Below are 15,721 nucleotides of genomic sequence, written 5' to 3' on the forward strand. Positions count from 1 at the left end.
AAGCTGAAGCTCCAGTATTTTGGTCCTCTAATGCAAACAGACGGCTCATTGGAAAAGTCCCTGATGCAGGGAAAGATTGAGGGCAGAAGGAGAAGAGGACGCCAGAGGATGAGATGGCTGGTTGGCATCACTGATGCAATGGACATGAACTTGGGCAAACTCCACGAGATGGTGAGGGAGAGGAAGGCCTGGGTGCTGCAGTCCAGGGGATCGCAAAGAGTAGGACACAACTGAGCGACTGAACAACAACATGTCAAGAAAGCCACGCCTGGTTTTCTTTCTGGGAACTCTATTCTGTCTCCTGACAGTGCTACTAGTCTCTTTAGCAGCAGCATTGTGATTGTGGAAAGTCATCTGACATTTCTGAGCCCATTTCTCAACTTAATAATGAGGATAACTTTGTCCTACAGACCTTTCACACGCATTAGTCTTGGAGATACACATTAACAAACTTTAAAATGTGCAAAAACATGATATAAATATGAGGTACTACCATATTTGATAAAGCCAAAACAAGTTTACTGCTTGCTACTGAGGGGCCAAATATACAGACAGCAGCCTGACCATGTATAAAAATAGAACAATCTGTGGCGACCTGCTCAGGAAACCAACTCCTTATCTACAATAAGCAATGTAAGAGGCCAGTCTGCTATAAGGCAGACTCACAAGAAGTCAGCTTGCTTTCTCTAATGAGAATCCAGGAAATTAAAGAATAACCTCTGTCATAATCAGCCCCAAATGGCCAGAACTTGCTTTTAATAACTGCAGCTTTCCTAATTTTTATCAAATTAGATAGATTCCAATTTAGGATCTATCAGAGAAAACCAAGTACCTACACTTACCTAGTCACACAGGATGTTCTGCTTAGGTTTAGGAAGTCTACAGCTCCCTCATGTCAACATCTTTCAACTGGCATATATATGAAGTCTTCCTGTTTTTCCCCCTAAAAAGCCTTGGCACTCCTCTGCCTGTCTTTGAGTTTCTGCCAAAATACAAGTGACAACGGTGGACTCCCTTAATACAGCAAGTTCTGACTAAAGAGCCTTTGTTTTTCTCATGAGGTTGGTCTTTATTTCCACATCTGATATTTGCATATGGGACCTCAGGTCCCAGGATATTGAATGGAACACTCCGTGCTGTCTTGAAATTGTCAACAAAGCCCTAAAGCTGAGGGAAACAGGAAATATTCCCAGAGTATTAGAATTACCCTACAGGAGGGATGCTTCAGCTTCTCAAGCAAGGGTGTTTGCATTTCCCGTGAGGCATTTGACTCCACAAATTTAGCAGAGCTTAAACCTTCTCAGTAGTACTCTTAGCAGGCGGCTGCCTGCCAGTGAGAGGGCCCACAGCCTGAGGGTAAAGGTCAGAAAATGTGCCGCTGGAAAACATCATCTAACCTTGGGTGCATGGGCATTCGGAATAGAGATTGCATTTTCCACCCTCCAGGGCTACGTTCTGGTGGATATGATGTGCAGCATCTATGCGGTAGAGAGGATTTCATTTTCTCTCTGACGTCCCTCCTCTGCCTTCTCCAGTTCTAGTGGATGCAAAGCAGAGTGGGAAGGAGTAAGAGTAGTTTTTCATGGAGAAAGAAATGACTCCCTACCCATTAAAGTTCTTTTGGCTGGTCAGTTTGAGCAAACTCTGGGAGATAGTGAAGGACAGGGAAGCCTGGCATGCTGCAGTCCATGGGGTTGCAAAGAGTTGGGCACAACTAAATGACGAACAACAAGATTAACAGGAGAAAATCAAACAAGTTTAATAACTTGTATACATGGGAGAGACCCAGAAAAACTGAGTAACTCACTAAAATGGCTGAGACCTTCAGCTTCAGCTAAAGACAAAAGGGGATATTGTGGGTAGTGGTTTGGGACTTCAAAGGGGAGGAAGGCAATTGACATGAAGATGGAAAAACAAGTGTTCGTTTAAAAAAATGTTTGCTTGAAAAAGAAACTTTTAATTAAAAAAAATGTGCTTGGCCATGCAGAGAGAGTGGGACGTAGACAGGAATGTTAACAGACTCTGCTATGTTCTTCCCTATCTACCACCACAGTTCATACTATAAATATCGCACACCTAGTTCATACTGTAATGATCTATAGTAGTGATGGCTACCTCCCTAAAACAGGTCCCTATTTAAATTCTTTGGGCAGTTAGGGGGAAGATCAAAGCATTTGTGTGTGTGTGTGTGTGGTTTTTTGTTTGTTTTTGTTTTGTTTTTAGTTGTTTGGGCCTTGATTGTTTTCAGCTCAAAATAATCTGCCTGCCAAAGAGACACACTTTGGGATGGCAAATTTTCCTTCCCTGCAGTAGATGTGTCCCTCTATCCCGTGCAAGCCCCCTTGGTCATTCAAGTTGGGGAGGAGGGACAGAGCATTGAGTTGATGTGAAACTGAAGCTTCTTATTGGGTTGGACTCAGCTTGGCTTTTTAATACCTAGATGTGATTAGGAAGCTTTGGGATCCACCCAAGGTGTCATTAAGGAACAGAAAATAGGTGCTTAATGAATATTTTAGTTCACTGGTCCAGATTCTCATATGCTCCATTTTCTTAAAATAGGACACTCTTGTAAGTTGTACAAAATACTTATAGATTGGGGCAGGCGCAAACACCAGAACTAAGGCCAACTTCTACCAAAAAGGGCACAAGTAGCCAAAATACATCATTTTAAACTTCAGTATGCGATAGCTTGCAGGATCCTGGGCTACAAGACTCTTGGTTTCTTCTTTATCATTGAATACACAGATTACAGTAGTCAAATAAATGGCTGATGGACCAATGAATGCATGATCCTGTATGACAACTATTTCCTTAATCTTTTCATTAAGTAGGCAGCTTTTCTCTTCAAACTTCTCCCTATATTTTTTAATGTTTAAAAGGCAATTTCTGTACATACTTCCAGCAAAACAGAAGTCTGGAAATGGAATTACAGATTTCTAAGCACTAATAAAGTAGATTAAAAACTGATTTGTTTTACACAATTTAAATCTTTGAGTTTAAATGTAAAGATGACTTAAGCAATCACTCATTTTTTTTTTGTGATAGATGCTGACACCTACTGGCCAAATTTGATATTAAATGCTTGAAATGTTTTCATCCCCCTCAGCCCCTCCTGGAAATGTCCCCTGTTGAAGGGGGAAGTTTGGTGGAGGAAGTATTAAGCCAAACTTGGGTCCACTCTCCTGCGCACAGTAAAGCAAACCTACTGACACCAAGTTGTGAAGGAAAGTGCCCTGCACCAAACAAGGAGTCCAGCGCAATTGGTCCTCAAAACCCTCGAACTCCTCAATCAGTTTCAGGAAGGTGTTTTTAAAAGCCCAGTGAGGGAGGGGAGTCATAGGGTTTGTGATCAGCTCATGGACAGTTCTCTGATTGGCTGGAGGTGACTCCTAAGGCTCAAGTGTGCTCATGGTCATCATTTGGTGGGGTTTTTCCCTTGTGGCTCAGCTGGTAAAGAATTTGCCTGCAATGAGGGAAACCTGGGTTTGATCCCTGGGTTGGGAAGATCCCCTGGAGAAGGGAAAGGCTACCCACTCCAGTATTATGGCCTAAAGAATTCCATGGACTGCATAGTCCACGGGATCACAAAGAGTGGGACACGACTGAGCGATTTTCACTTTCACTTAGCATCTGTAAAACAATTCAGGATGTGTGCATCAGATACTGTTCTCTAGGTACTTCAGAGGGGAGCTAAAGCATAGGACATGGGGACAGGGGTCTGTCTTGGGAAAACTGCATAGGGTCCTGCTCCCTCACAGAAGGGGAAAAAAACCGTCGCTCCAAAGAGATGGAAGTACAACCACTGGGAAACAGAAACCCAAGAATGGGGAAAGAATGAAGGAACAGAATCTTGGGGTGGCTTCTGAAATGTCATCCGATTGACCCCACAACTCCTGATCCCCCGTCGTAAACCCTTTTTATCCCTGAGTTTTTCACTTGAGGTTCCAAGTGCACAGTTTCATTTTTAAACTAGACTTTGGAAAAGAGCCACCCTCCAAGCCACCAAATAGACATGCCTCTGGATCCTTTTCTGCATATTGCCGTGGCACCTGATCATTAGCATCCACACTATCGCTGAGATGTTCTGGATGCCTACCCTGTGCTACCATACTAACTGCTTTATAAGTAGGCAGACCCTAGAGTTAGGCTAGCAGGAGTCCAGGACTGGTTCTGCTATTTACAAATTCTGTGACTTTAGTCAGGGGACTTAATCTCTCTCTCCTTGTCTCTAAAATGGGGATAACAGTAGAGCCTATAGCATACAGTGCTTGTGAGGTTTTAAAGGGTTTACATATGTAAAGTGCTCAAAACAGTGCCTGGTATGTCCCAAGTGCTATACGAATGTTACTTATTGTTACTTTGATTTTTCTTTACAATAACAGTCTGAAATAAATACTGTTATTTTCAAAATTAGGAAAATTTTTTTTGGGGGGGTGTGGCAGTGTAAAGAGGCTCGATGGGGGGGGGGATATTTGTATGCATATGGTTGATTCAAACCAGTCAATCTTAAGGGAAAATCAACCTTGAAGAACTGATGCTGAAGCTGGAGCTCCAGTATTTTGGTCTTCTGATGTGAACAACTGACTCACTGGAAAAGTCCCTGGGACTTTTGTCACTGGGAAAGATTAAGGGCAGGAGAAGGGGTCATCAGAGGATGAGATGACTGGATGACATCACTGATGCAATGGACATGAAGTTGGGCAAACTTCTGGAGATGGTGAGGGACAGGGAGGCCTGACCTGCTGCAGTCCATGGGGTCATAAAGAATCAGAAAATGACTGGGCGACTGAACAACAACAACAACACAGCTAATTCACTTTGTTGTACTGCAGAAATTAACACAACATTGTAAAGCAACAATACTCCAATTTAAAAAAAAAATAAGAAAATTAGAAAACTGAGGCTTAGTTGTATGAGTTAGAAATGCTTTCAGCCCCTCTCCTACTGATAACCACTAACATCATTCCTTCCCTCCCATCTTCAGGCTTAAGAGTAGAACTGGCTTTCTACTACCAAGAGTCCCTTCCTGATTTTCTTAACCCTGACATGACAAATTATTATATTCCATCTGTTACTTGCCAGAGCCCTGACAAACACCTTATATTTACATAGTCTCCCATAATATTGTTTTAGCTTCAGTTCAGTTCAGTCACTCAGTCATATCCAACTCTTCGCGACCCATGGTCCATAGCATGCCAGGCCTCCCTGTCCATCACCAACTCCTGGAGCCTACTCAAACTCATCTCCATTGAGTCGGTGATGCCATCCAACCATCTCATCCTCTGTCATCCCCATCTCCTCCTGCCTTCAATCTTTCCCAGCATCAGGGTCTTTTCAAATGAGTCAGCTCTTCATATCATGTGGCCAAAGTATTAAGAGGTCTTATTCTGTGGAGATTTCAACCTATAGCTTTGTCCCCATACATCCTTGTTACCCCAGGTGCCCATAATGGTGTGTTCCATCAGCATATGCACAGCAACTTTGCTGTAGAATGAGAATGTCTTAGTTCCATGAGGCACGCAGGAAAGAATTAGAGTTACATGCTTCCTTTACTAGTAGTCCAACCAAACATGATTGCAACTTTTATGGCTGTATCTGTCCAATCTTGTCCTGCTTAATCTGAGTCCCAGACCTTGTCCTGTCTTCCTAAGGAATCCAACTTCTCTATGCTATCCTTTATCTTGCATCCTTTGCATCTAAGAATTTTGCCCCAGTATAAATAACTCTTTGTTTCTCTGCCTGGGCTAAATTCCCCTCAGTTCAATTCAGTTCAGCTGCTCAGTCACTTCCGACTCTTTGTGATCCCGTGGACTGCAGCACGCTAAGCTTCCCTGTCTTTCACCATCTCCCGGAGTTTGCTCAAACTCATGTCCACTGAGTCAGTGATACCATCCAACCATCTCGTCCTCCATCGTCCCCTTCTCCTCCTGCCTTCAATCTTTCCCAACATCAGGGTTTTTTCCAATGAGTCCCATAGCAGCTCCCATTCTTAGCCATTTCACCTCTTCCTTTTCCCTCCTTTCTCTAGTCCAATCTTCTTTCCCTGTTTTCCTGGCTTACACGTGGAACAAGGTACCACTAAAAACCCACTTTCCCAGGTCTAGTATCCCATTGTTTGTCAGTCATTTGCAGACCTTCTCTGGTGGTTCAGTTGTTAAAGAATCCTCCTGCAATGCAGGAGACCCGGGTTTGATCCCTGGATTGGGAAGATCCCCTGGAGAAGGGCATGGCAACCCACTCCAGTATTCGTGCCTGGAGAATCCCATGGACAGATGGAGTCTGGCAGGATACAGTCCATGGGGTCACAAAGAGTTGGACACAACTGAAGCAAATCAGCACACAGCATATGCATGTAAAAAACTAGCAAAGAGTTTGATGATGTTTTGTAAAAACGTTCACTCTATCACTCCATAGTTTGAGCAGAATATGAATAAGGCATATATTCTTGGAGGTTTTGGAGCAAATAACAGTCCAAAGCACTGTTTTCAGACATTTAACTTTATGACTTGATGAAGAATAAATTCATAGCATGTGGTTTCTGGCAAGGCCCTCAGAGGCAAGGAAAAGAAGTCTTGGAGGTTTCACAGCTTGATAATGAACAGTATCGTTAACAGAAATAGAGAAGTCAGGAGAGAAGAAGCAGCTGCTCAGGATTTTGATTGCAAGTGACAGAAATGAAATTTGAACTTCTATGGACAAAAATGGAAACTTTATTGGTTCATGAAACCAAACTGCAGAAAAAGCAGGTGTGACACGGAGTCTCAACAACATTTGGCAGCAGGAACCAGAAGTTTATCCCATTCTCCATCTGCATCTCTGTTTCTCCTGTCTGGGTTCAGGTCATTTGTGAAGCTGGAATACAACTGCCAGCATTTCCCAGGCTCACATTCTCCCCACTCTCACACCAGAGATGACAGTTTCAATAGAAAAACCCCTGGAACACTCTGATGGATCCGTGGGGTCACATGCCCACTTTAGTCGGAGGGAAGAGGCAGAGCACTCTGCTTAGCAGCACCCACTAAAATCACAAGACTGGTGGGTAGAGCAGTTCCTCAAAACAAAGGGAGGAAACATTTGCAAAAAGAAATGGGAGTACATGCTAGATAAATAAAGCAACTGGTGTTTACCATAGGGGACAGGCAGATAGTGTTGTGTTTGCTTCTTTTGACATTTAAAATTAGGTAAACTAGCATAAACCCCAAGATCACAGAGTCACATAATCTCAGGGTCCCATAAAAGTCATCTGATCCTACATCCTCTCTAATATATTCATCGTTTTGGTAATTTTCTGAACAATCGATCTTCCAGCAGGCATTCAAACAATTCATCCCCTCCTTAAGCCCTCTGGCCATTGTAAAATGTTTCTGGTTGTTACAAAGTTGTTCCTTATAGTCAGATGAAAATCTATTACTTTATTGTCTATTACTCTACCTGGGAGTCAATGGCAACTCCTTCCCTTGGTGGTAACCATAATGAATCACTTCTGTTGTGCAGGTTTGAAGAGAGTTCTCATTTTCCCTAATGAGCCTTTTATTCCCAGGCTAAGTATCAATTTACTCCAATTATTTCTCATGTGGCATGAAGAGTAAGTCCCTTTGGACCTTTGTTCAGTGAACTCTTTCAACATTCAACAAATGATTAATCATGCACTTGCTTGTGTCAAGCAGTAAACTAGACCTTGAGAATAAGGTGATGAGAAAAGCATTACATTCTTCTTCTAAGGAAGTTTACAATCTAGGAGGAGAGAAAAGTATTGTGTATATAGTCACACAAAAAGTGAACAATAAAAGGTATTATAAAGAAAAACTATTATGTTTCAGTGCTCAGAATCATACAAAATGCTTCATGTATGGTCTTGCCAGTGGTGATAGGGAGTGGATTAAATATATCCACAAATTCTTTGCCGCTGTCTTCAAAAGGTTGCCTTGAGTATGAGCTGAACTTGTGACTTGCTTCTAATGAATAGAAAAAAAGCAGAAGTGACAGAATGCCACTCCAGAGATTAGCTCATAAAAGGCATTGTTAGTTTTCTGCTTGCTCTTTTTTGAATCACTCCCTCTGGGGAAAGCCAGCTTCTATGTCTTGAGAAAACCCCAAAGCCCTAATAAAAAAACCTATGGTGAGGAACTGAGGCCTCCAGACAACAGCCAAGTGTGCAATCATAGAAGGTTTCTTCCAGCCTCAGACAAGCCTTCAAATGACCACATCCCAGCCAAAAGTTTCATTGCAACCTTGTGAGAGACACTGAACCAGAAACACCCAGCAAACCAGTCCTAAATTGCTGACCCACAGAAACTGAGATAACAAATACTTGCTTTAAGCTGCTACTTCTGGTAGACAGAGTGCCTGAAGAACTATGGACGGAGGTTCGTGACATTATACAGGAGGCCGTGATCAAAACCATCCTCAAGAAGAAGAAATTCAAAAAGGCAAAATGGTTGTCTGAGGAGGCCTTACAAATAGCTGAGAAAAGAAGAGAAGGGAAAAGCAAAGGAGAAAAGGGAAGATATACCCATTGAATGCAGAGTTCCAGAGAATAGCAAGGAGAGACAAGAAAACCTTCCTCAGTGATCACTGCAAAGAAATAGAGGAAAACAATAGAATGGGAGAGACTAGAGATCTCTTCAAGAAAATTAGAGATACCAAGGGAACATTTCATGCAAAGATGGGCAACAATAAAGTACAGAAATGGTATGGACCTAACAGAAGCAGAAGATGTTAAGAAGTGGCAAGAATACACAGAAGAACTATACAAAAAAGATCTTCATGACCCAGATAATCGCGATGGTGTGATCACTCACTTATTGCCAGACATCCTGGAATAAGAAGTCAAGTGGGCCTTAGGAAGCATCATTACGAACAAAGTTAGTGGAGGTGATGGAATTCCAGTTGAGCTATTTCAAATCTTGAAAGATGATGCTGTGAAAGTGCTGCACTCAATATGCCAGCAAATTTGGAAAACTCAGCAGTGGCCACAGGACTGGAAAAGGTCAGTTTTCATTCCAATCCCAAAGAAAGGCAATGCCAAAGAATGTTCAAACTACAATATAATTACACTCATCTCACACACTAGTAACATAATGCTCAAAATTCTCCAAGCCAGGCTTCAACAGTATATGAACCATGAACTTCCAGATGTTCAAACTGGATTTAGAAAAGGCAGAAGAACCAGACATCAAATTGCCAACATCTGTTTGATCATCGAAAAAGCAAGAGAGTTCCAGAAAAACATCTACTTCTGCTTTATTGACTATGCCAAAGCCTTTGACTGTGTGGATAATTCTTCAAGAGATGGAAATACCAGACTACCTGACCTGCCTCTTGAGAAATCTGTATGCAGGTCAGGAAGCAACAGTTAGAATTGGACATGAAACAACAGAAACGGTGGGCTGGATGAAGCACAAGCTGGAATCAAGATTGTTGTGAGAAATATCAATAACCTCAGATATGCAGATGATACCACCCTTACGGTAGAAAGTGAAGAAGAACTAAAGAGCTTCTTGATGAAAGTGAAAGAGGAGAGTGAAAAAGTTGGCTTAAAACTCAGCATTCAAAAAAGTAAGATCATGGCATCTGGTCCCATCACTTCATGGCAAATAGATGGGGAAACAATGGAAACAGTGACAGACTTTATTTTGGGGGGTTCCAAAATCACTGCAGATGGTGACTGCAGCCATGAAATTAAAAGATGCTTACTCTTTGGAAGAAAAATTATGACCAACCTAGACAACATATTAAAAAGCAGAGACATTACTTTGCCAACAAAGGTCCATCTAGTCAAAGCTATGGTTTTTCCAGTAGTCATGTATGGATGTGAGAGTTGGACTATAAAGAAAGCTGAGTGCCGAAGAATTGATGCTTTTGAACTGTGGTGTTGGAGAAGATTCTTGAGGATCACTTGGACTGCAAGGAAATCCAACCAGCCCATCCTAAAGAAGGTCAGTCCTGAGAGTTCATTGGAAGGACTGAAGCTGAAGCTGAAACTCCAATCCTTTGACCACCTGATGTGAAGAACTGACTCATTTGAAAAGACCCTGATGCTGGGAAAGATTGAAGGTGGGAGGAGAAGGGGACGACAGAGGATGAGATGGTTGGATGGCATCACCGACTCAACGGACATGAGTTTGAGTAAACTCTGGAAGCTGGTGTTGGACAGAGAGGCCTGGCGTGCTGCAGTCCATGGGGTCGCAAAGAGTCAGACACGACTGAGTGACTGAACTGAACTGAACTGAAGCTGCTACCTCTGGAGCATAATTCATTATGCCCCACTACTGACTGTTAATATAATCAAAGTGTAACAACTGTACATCCACCCCATGAAATAAAATTCGTATTTTATGGAAAGACAAGAAAAACTTAAACATAAAAAGTTCTCTGCCCTTTGGCCTCCCCTCTCTCCGCACTGTGCATTATGCATCCACCAAATCTCTCCCATTGGCAGGAATACCTGCTCAGCCATAAGGAGCACCATTCTCCTAGCATAGGGCTTCCCTAGTGACTCAGATGGTAAAGAATCTGCCTGCAATGTGGGAGACCTGGGTTCGAACCCGGGGCTGGGAAGATCCCATGGAGGAGGGCATGGAAGATCCTTCTTGATCTTGTAAGGGGTCACATGACCTACTAGAATGACACTTAGATCTGGATTATGTAAACTGTCAATAATACATCACTTGATGTACAGCCCTTTGTCTCAAAAAAACTTATACAGCTGTACCTTGACATCTAGCAGGCAAAATAGTTTTCAGAGCTTTCTGAGATGCTCTTCCCAGGTTATAATCTTCAAATGAATAAAACTCTCCATTTATTTCTTAGGTCAACTGATGAATTTTTCATCGATAATCTCACACTGACCATTTTGACTGTCACATTACCCTATTGATTCATGTTGATTTTACGGTCATAGAATATTTCTGTTATATTTTCTCTCATATTCTGCTAACTTAGCACATTATTCTAGCCTGTCAAAATCTCTGGGAGTTTAATTTTCTTTCAGGATGACAATTATCCCTACTGCTTTGTGCCACTTCATGGAAGGAGCAGGACAATAACATCAAAATCCAAGAACCAGGTAGTAGGCCCAGAGTTGCCACTAGGCACTTGAGTGACAAGGAGAAAATCTCCCAATGTCCTTCAGCCTCAGTTTCTTCATATGCAAACTGAGTATAGTAATGCTGGTTTCAGGAGATGGAAGTGGGGAGGACAAGACAGGGGTAAGAGGTTAAGAGGTACAAGCTACTAGGTATAAAATAAATAGGATATATTGTACAGCACATGGAATACAGCCGATAGTTTTTCTACAAGTGGAGCATAATCTTTAAAAATTGTGAATCAGTATGCTATACATCTGAAACTTGTATAATACTGTAAATCAATTACACCTTAAATGCATACATACATATATATTTAAAGCAAGCTGATTTCATGAGCCTCTGAGGACAAACCTGAGACCTGTTCCTAGATCTAGGACTTATGAGCTAAAATGGACATTTTTCACTGCCAAGCTTTTACTCAAACTTTGTCCCCTTCTTCTGGAAACAGTACTAGAATTTCTGGGGGAAACACCCCTCCTACACTCTCAGTCCATATGGTTTAGCAAGCTTGATACCACCTCCCCAGCCCTAGGAATAGTGTTCAGTTATAATGCAAGGGAAAACTCAATTACAAGTGACTTTCAACTATAGAAATGTTTATAGTATAGTTGTAGAAGGTTTCTACAAACCTAGACAGCGTATTAAAAAGCAGAGACATCAGTTTACCTACAAAGGCGGGTATAGTCAAAGCTATGGTTTTTCCAGTAGTCATGAATGGATGTGAGAGTTGGACTATAAAGAAGGCTGAGTGCCAAAGAATTGATGCTTTCCAACTGTGGTGTTGGAGAAGACTCTTGAGTCCTTTGGACTGCAAGGAGATCAAACCAGTCAATCCTAAAGGAAATCAACCCTGAATATTCATTGGAAGGACTGATGCTGAAATTGAAGCTCCAATTCTTTGGCCACCTGATGTGAAGAGCCGACTCATTGGAAAAAACCCTGATGCAGGGAAAGATTGAAGGCAGGAGGAGAAGGGATGACAGAGGACGAGATGGTCAGATTCAATGATTCACTGATTCCACTGATTCAATAGACATGAGTTAGAGCAAGCTCCAGGAGATGCTGAAGGACAGGGAAGCCTGGCATGCTGCAGTCCATGGGGTCGCAAAGAGTTGGGACACGACTGAGCTACTGAACAACAAAAGAAGGTTTCTGATTAGTTGAACAATGCCAGACTCTAGGCCTGCATCTCTGAGATTCTCTTGGCCTTCTCCTCATTGTCATGCTCCAGCATTTTTATCATCACAAATTAATGTCAAAGTAGGAAGTTGCTGGGTGGGGTGTGGTTTATACACAAAGGAAGACTAGTTTCTCATTTAATCAGGGAAGAAGATTGTTATGACTTTGTTAAATTGATATTTATTAAGTAGACTCCCGGAATGCTGGACAAAAGAACACAAGAGGAATTGAAATAGAGGTCAATTTCATATATAAATAAGTAGAGGTTTATTCCCTCCACAAGTACTGAAGGAAGTACACTGCACTCTTTGATGCACCACACAGGGAAGTTAAGGCAGGGTGCAAGCAGAAAGAGAGACAGGACCTGGGGTACATGCATTTATCAGGCTCTGTGGGTGGAGTGCTATGGAGTACTCAGGCTAAGGCTGAAATGATCCATTCAAAAGAGCAGGGCTTATTTTTAAAATGGATAATCAACAAGGGCCTACTCTATAGCATACGGAACTCTGCTCAATGTTATGTGGCAGCCTGGATGGGAGGGGAGTTTGGGAGAGAATATCGGATACATGTATATGTATGGCTGAGTCCTTTTGCTATGCACCTGAAACTATCACACGATACTATTAACTGACTATACCCCAATACAAAATAAAAAGTAAAAAATAAAAAATAAAAAGATCAGGGCTTCGGAAAGTACCAACAGGGGTCTTATCGAAGAGGTGAGGGGCACAGTGGGAAGACCCTGCAAGGTAGGAGGGACTATTTATCACAGAGGCTATTGGGGAAGTCATATCAGTTACTGACATTTACTTGTGACTCTGCAGGCTATTTATGATTTAGACTATGAGCTTGCATGACGGGGCTAGTGATAGTTTAAATCTCCCATAGGTCACTTTGCCAAACAAAGGAGATGCTTAGGCAGCAGCACCATGGAGTAGCTAAACTCTCAGTAAAAATTTTCCCTGGAAGTCTGAAAGATCACCTCAATGGCCAGACTCAATCACATGAACATCCTTAGCTGTAAGGGAAGCAGAGAAATTGAGTATTTGGCTTTTTCAGACTCTCACTAAATGGAGAAGAAGGCTGGGAAATGCTACTGGGTAGGCAGTTAGTCAACAACATATGCCATAGGTAAGCACATGACCCAGCAAGCCAACCAGCACATTCCATCCTCCCAGTCACAGGACAGGTGCTTGGATGTTTGGATACACGATTCTCCGTGGATCTTGCAAGTCAGAAATACTGTGGCTATCTTGCCACCAGCATCAAGGAGTCTGCCTGAGACTGGTGCCAACACAGAGGGAACAGAGGTGAGAGGCAAAGAGAAGCATATTCATGTTGACCTCATCTGAGTGCTTTGTTACCGGCATTCCTGAGTTAGCCACGCTTCTCGGACCTGATGTAAATGTGAGCCAGTAAATCCCAAGCCCAACGTGTTACTTTAGTAACCGCAGTGAACTGTGTTTCCCAGTATTCATACCTTGTATGGTCTCTCACCTTGAATCTGTGCCAGCCTTCTGCCTTACTTTAACCAATAAATTATGGTAAAAGTGACATTGTGTAAGTTCTGGCCCTAAAGCCTTAAGATTACAGCTATTACACTCTTGGAAACCGGCCACTGTAAAACAAGTCCACCCTGTGCTGTGAAGAAGCCTAAGCTAATCATGAGGAAGAGCTATATGGACTAGAACTGAGGAGCCTAGCTGTATTAATTAGCCAGGTTTCTCCAGAGAAACAGAGCTAATAGGATCAACAAATATATATAGATTTAAAAAGCATTTATTTACCTGTTTATTTGGCTGTGTCATGTCTTAGTTGTGGCATGTGGGATCTAGTTCCCTAACTGGGGATCAAACCCAGTGTCCCTGCACTGGGAGCATGGAGTCCTAATCTCTGGACCACGAGGGACGTCCCTAGAGATTTATTATAAGGGATTAGCTCACATGAGTGTGGAGGCTCAGAAGTCCCATGATTTGCCATCTATAAGCTGGAGGCCCAGGAAAGCTGATGTTTTGTTCCAGCTCAAGACCAAAGGCTTGAGAACAAACAAAGCCAATGTCATAAGTTCCAGCTAGAGTCTAGTGCCCCAAGAACCAGGAGTGTCAATATCCAAGGAGAGCAGACGGATATCACAATTCAAACATAAAGAGCAAACTTACCTTTCCTCTGCCTTTTGTTCTATTCAGGCCTTCAGGGGATTGCATGAAGCCCACACACACTGGTGAGGTTGATCTTTACTCAGTCAACCAATTCGAATGCTAATCTCTTTCAGACACTCCCCTCACAGACACACCCAGAAATAATATTTTACCAGTTATCTGAGAGCATGCCTTAGCCCAGTCATGTTGTCATAGAAAATTAACCGTCCTTCTAGCTGAGAGCAAGAACTGAGGCTCCCAACTGACAGCACAGACTCACGGACCATGTGAAAGAGCCATTGTGGAACTGGATGTTCCACCTCCAACTGATAAGCTTTCCCCCTGAGCCCCGTCCACACTGTGAATAAATAAAATGGTTGTTGTTTTAAGTTACTAAGTTGTGGAGTAGTATATGACATAGCACTAGACAATTGACACTTGATATATGCTTTTCTTCCACTCATTGAGTTATTTTTAGGATTAAATGAAATATCATATATAAAAGCACCTATTAATGCTAAAGATTCTTACTAACTCCCAGTGACCACTGCTTTCCCACCTGCCTTGCAGAAATCTGGGAACACCACCTCCAGCATAGCCTTGATTTTGAAGCTTTGCAAATCATCAAAAATAAAAATAAGGTTAACTTAACTAGTAAATTCTTATTGACTCTCAGTGATCACTGCTTTCCTAAGTGGATAAAGGATTCATTAAGTGGAGCTTTGCCACGGATAAAGAAAGGCACAGAAAGCCATTTAAAACCCAGTTTTGTCCATTCCTACATTTGTTTCTTGTTTATTTCTCTTCCCTTCTTTCTCCTATCCCACTCCTCCTCTACCTGCCATCTCCAGATTAGACAAAGTTTCTCTGACCTTGGCTTGGGAGTAGACTGGTTCTACTTGGCTCTAAGAGAGGAACATTTACCAGTGCTTCTCCCATGGGCTGCCTGGGCATGGAGGAGGTTCCCCTCCAGGACCGAGATCCTGGATAGGTTTTGAAGTTTTAAATGTGAAGGGGACCTAAACGGCCTCTCTTCAGTAAAGTCCCAGTGGGACAAAACAGCAGACACTGTAAATAAGATTGGGGTTCTGAGCTGAGTGGAGAGAGGACGGGAGGCAAGACCTCAGACTAAAAATGGCTGTAGTGGTGTGGGCAAGTGGGCCCAAGAAATATTTCCTGAGGACCTCAGCACCCATGTATGTATGGGGACAGAAGCGATTTCCCTAAATTCAATGCAGGCATAGTAAAGGGCAGCAACAATGCTATGGGGTTCATGTGGGCCTGGTATGATGTTGGAAACCAGGAGCTCAGTGC

The 15,721-nt window shown here is 42.5% G+C and overlaps 1 long non-coding RNA gene across 6 annotated transcripts in view; it reads right to left on the reverse strand.

Annotated features, from left to right (window-relative positions):
• LOC122709343 overlaps positions 1–14,530 on the reverse strand; it is a 92,070-nt gene extending 77,540 nt beyond the window's left edge. For all 6 annotated transcript variants that reach the window (XR_006345482.1, XR_006345481.1, XR_006345483.1 and 3 more), the window contains exon 1: positions 14,429–14,530. This is a non-coding gene — a long non-coding RNA (uncharacterized LOC122709343). The remainder of the gene's footprint in view (positions 1–14,428) is intronic.
• Between the last annotated feature and the right edge of the window lie 1,191 nt (positions 14,531–15,721).

Source organism: Cervus elaphus, chromosome 15, assembly GCF_910594005.1.
Source record: "Cervus elaphus chromosome 15, mCerEla1.1, whole genome shotgun sequence".
Lineage (NCBI taxonomy): Eukaryota > Metazoa > Chordata > Mammalia > Artiodactyla > Cervidae > Cervus > Cervus elaphus.